Source organism: Phyllobates terribilis, unplaced genomic scaffold (assembly GCF_046119375.1).
Source record: "Phyllobates terribilis strain yellow unplaced genomic scaffold, ASM4611937v1 Scaffold_4__5_contigs__length_816908805, whole genome shotgun sequence".
NCBI lineage: Eukaryota > Metazoa > Chordata > Amphibia > Anura > Dendrobatidae > Phyllobates > Phyllobates terribilis.
Window position 1 is genome coordinate 579436148 of NW_027362764.1, and position 3937 is coordinate 579440084.

Genomic DNA, 3937 nt, shown 5'->3' on the forward strand with positions numbered 1-3937 from the left:
ATCACTTGTCCATGTGTTTGTGGTTAGGCTAAATGCACTGGGGGGGCAGAGGTAATGTTTTGGTATGCTCGCTTGTGTATAAGGCGCACCGGGACAAATAGGGGCGGCTGGGGACCGTTTATGGACACCCGGCCGCCCCCTGGCGGCTGGGGACCAAGCGTGGACACCCGGCTGCCGGGCGGCTGGGGACTGAGTATGGATACCAGGCCGCTGACGCAGACATGACGTGGTGGCCAGATTCCGCCTCCACATGCCTAAAAGGCCCAATTTCAAGTGCAAGCAAGCAGTATGGTATTGCAGCCTGGGGGTGGGTGGGTGGCAGGCTGCATACTTGCGCTTGTATTGCAAGGAATGGGGGAGGTACAATTGAACACTGCCCTGGGACTTGAACTTGCATGGGGATAGTTGCAAGTCTGCAACTTCTGATGCGGCAAGGATCACTTATGATGGGCACACTTTTAGACAGTGGCCTGGGTGTCAGAGATGCTTCCAGGGGTCTTCCCCATGCTGTTCCCATGTCTTTTCAGCACTGTATGCATGTGCCACACAGGACATGGCCAGATAAGGTTGTAAAATGTTAAAATTACATTTCCCGGTGAATGCATTTGTCACGGTTGAAAGCAATACAAAAGTGCAAAAACACATAAAAAATGCTACTTATGAACATATGGAAGTAATCCTGCGCTGGTATAGTTAGGCCGTAATAGTTGGGGTTGGAAAGGGGGTAAAGGGTAGAGTAGAATGTTCTGATGCACAGTTCAGTTTTTAAAAAAAAAATTATTTTAAAATAATGTCACATAAAATATCATATAAAATTAGCACTTCAGGATGTTGTAAAAGTTTTTTTGTATAAAAATGCAATTAAAAGTGGGTTGTCCTTTCTGGTAGAGGTTCTTTGTGAGTTCCTTCTAGTTTTGGCTTGTTATGTTTCTTAGCCAGTTGTGATCTGGATGTATTCTGGGTGAAGAAGAGAATATTAATTATAAGGGGTTTTGAACCTGCGGTTCCTATAGCAATGAGTTGGAGGTCCTCTTTTTAGGGAGGAAGGTAATTTACCTGTTATCGGTCCAGGTGGGATTCACGGTGAAGATGAACAGAGTTAGTCTAGACGGGTAGTGTTTGTGCCCTCTTATGGACACCAGGAGTAGGAGTAGCTGTTCAGGATACAAAATGTACGTTAGAGTATGGAAGTGGGGTGTCACAGGTGGTAGGGTGTATTGTTTTACCTGTAAGAGGACTTTATTAGATTCCCAGGATGTGCGTGAGGGTTTTGGCAGTATAGATGGATGTTTTGCCGGTCCTGGATCGTGGGCGGCTTCTGCGTCAGGGATGCCTAAATTGTACTAGTGGAAGTATAGTTAGTATATAACGTGGAAAGGCAAATAATATGGGTCATAGAGAATACCAGTGGGATAATTTAATGTTACCTCTTGAGTTTTGATGCTTGAGGGTATACTTTTTCCTTTTGGACTCACCAATATAGTAGCCTTGATCAGGGAGGCAGTGTGTGTGCTTAGGTTTAGGGCACTTAGTCTGCTGGTCCTTTTGGCTCACTAGTAGAGGTGGTCACAGTCAGAAGGGTGCTTACAGGGGGTACTGTACCCTAGGTAAAAAGTATTTGCATAGATGGCGTTTTGCTGGTATACAGTCTCTAATATAAGCAGTGTGTGCACTCTATAGTGCGGTCCTCATGGGAGCAGAGCTCCGTAACTTACAGTTCGTTGTCTGTCAGGATGAGTCCCACTGACAGGGAGTGATTAGCGTCCTGCTTGTAAAATCCTGGGAGTCTCCGTTGGCAGCGGAGGTGAGGAGGGCAGTGGAGGAGGGGAGATGAGTCAGAGAGAGGGGGGAGAGATAAGAGAGACGCAGGGAGTATGACAGGGTCCCGGCCGGAGACCAGCTGTGCTCCCTTGCATTCAGCGTCTTCCGTCGGCAGTCTGCGGAAGGCGGGGAGGACCTGTGGCAGGCGTCTCGTGCTAGTGCAGTAGGACCTGCGTGACGTCAGAGCACGTGACGGCACATGTGACCCATACCGGTACGGAGGCTTACAGGGACCAAGAAACCAACGCGTTTCGAGAAACAGTGGTTCTCTTCCTCAGGGATGGTCAGTGGCTGTAAGTTGGTCACTTATATATGCGCGTTCCTGCATAGAATTGGTGGTGGCAGGGTCAACTGAGTGTTTTGGCATAGTGTGGTCAGTGAAGGGGTTAATCGTCATTAAAGGCAAACAGCTCAATCCCAGAGTTGAGTCCTTTTGGCCTCAATGTGTCTAGATTGAATATCCACTTACTTTCAATCCTAGACATTTGTTTTAGGTAATCCCCTTTGCGCCATTGTTTGTGAACCTTCTGTAGTCCTGTAACCGTGGTGCCCTTTATAGAGCCTCCATGTTTTTCTGCGTAGTGTATAGATAATGGATGTCCGTCGAATTTTTTTGAAATATTGCGTAGGTGTTCGTTTATACGTATGTGCATAGGGCGTTTAGTCCTGCCTATATATAATTTGTTGCACGGACATCTGAGGCTGTATATGACACCTTCCGTATTGCAGGTGATGAGGTTTGAGATAGTGTGGGTGATATTACCTTCTTTAATGGTTTTTTGTTTTCTGGTGTGTAGCTTTTTACATGCCGCGCATTTGCTGCAAGGAAAAAAGCCAACAGTTTTCTCAATAAGTGAGGATTTTTCATTCATTTGGGGGTTGCGAACTGTGGGAGCAATGAGATTTCCCAGGTTTTTGGCTTTCCTGTAAATGAATCTTGGTTTTGGTGGGATCAGGTCACCTATCAATTTGTCGTTATGGAGGATATGCCAGTGTTTGGTGATAATTTTTCTTAGTAGTTGTGTGTTGGAGTTGTATTGTGTTATAATTGGGATATTAAGTTGTGTGTTTACTTTAATGGAGTCAGTTTTTTGGGGGGGGTGTTTTGAAAAAGTTGTCTCTGGGCATGGCTTGGATTTGGTTTTTCACTTTCTGTAGGAATTGCATGTTGTATCCTTTTTCTAGAAATTTCTGAGCTAGTTGAGAGGCTTCTTCATTGAAATCCTCAGTATTGGAGCAATTCCTATGCAGTCGCGTATACTGGCTACGTGGGATGTTTAGTAACCAGCTGGGGAGGTGGCAGCTGTCCAAAGATATAAAACTATTCGCATCTGTTGGTTTAATATGTGTTTTTGTTTGGATTTTTTGATCCTGGATGTGAATACTTGTGAACATAGCCCAAGGTGTGGAGGAGTATTTTTGTTTTTGGTTATTTATTTTACCTTATACACAAGTCTTTACCCTCGAAAGAATGCTCCTTAACATATTTAACAGGAAAACAGCTTCAGTTTCATTTTTGAACGTTTTATTGTGAGCCCGTTAAAGGTGCTTAATACCGCTGACCACGTTGTTGACAGCAGTGACCTGGGGGTCAGAAATGCTTCCTGGGGTGATTCTCATGCTGTCCCCATGTAATTTGAGCACTGTCACTATCGTTTTGGCCACTTTAATGCTCGGGTCTCCCATAGACTAACATTGGGCTCGTTGCTCGGGTCGAGCACCCGAGTATCACAGTGAGCTCGGCCCGAGCTTCGGGCACCCGAGCATTTTAGTGCTCGCTCAACACTAGTTTCTATCTAGCTAATCTATGTGTGATGCTCTATTCTTTCTGTTCTAAATTGTCGGGTACCGATGTATGCCGCTGATGAATTGCCAGCCTGCTTTTTTAAAGAGACAAAAACACTATTATTTTTTTTTAATAAATCCTTTATTTTAACACTAAATAACAAGTACAGTAACCAACACTAGTCCAAACATTTCGTACTGCCTGCTACCAAGCTTGCACCAGGCTATTTTGCCTTCTGTTTTTGGGGTGACAGCCTGCCTTCTGTCCACATTAGTCCACTTAAAAAGGCGGTTAGTGCACTACGCAAAGCAATAGTCCAAACATTTCCTA

General features: G+C 45.0%; 1 long non-coding RNA gene across 1 annotated transcript; it reads right to left on the reverse strand.

Annotated features, from left to right (window-relative positions):
• Positions 1–565: 565 nt before the first annotated feature.
• On the reverse strand, positions 566–2010 carry LOC141265704 (uncharacterized). Its single transcript, XR_012320147.1, has 5 exons — positions 1716–2010; positions 1428–1603; positions 1227–1343; positions 1057–1154; positions 566–957 (listed from the first exon to the last, which is right to left on the reverse strand). It is a non-coding gene; the product is annotated as an uncharacterized lncRNA (long non-coding RNA).
• Positions 2011–3937: the final 1927 nt, after the last annotated feature.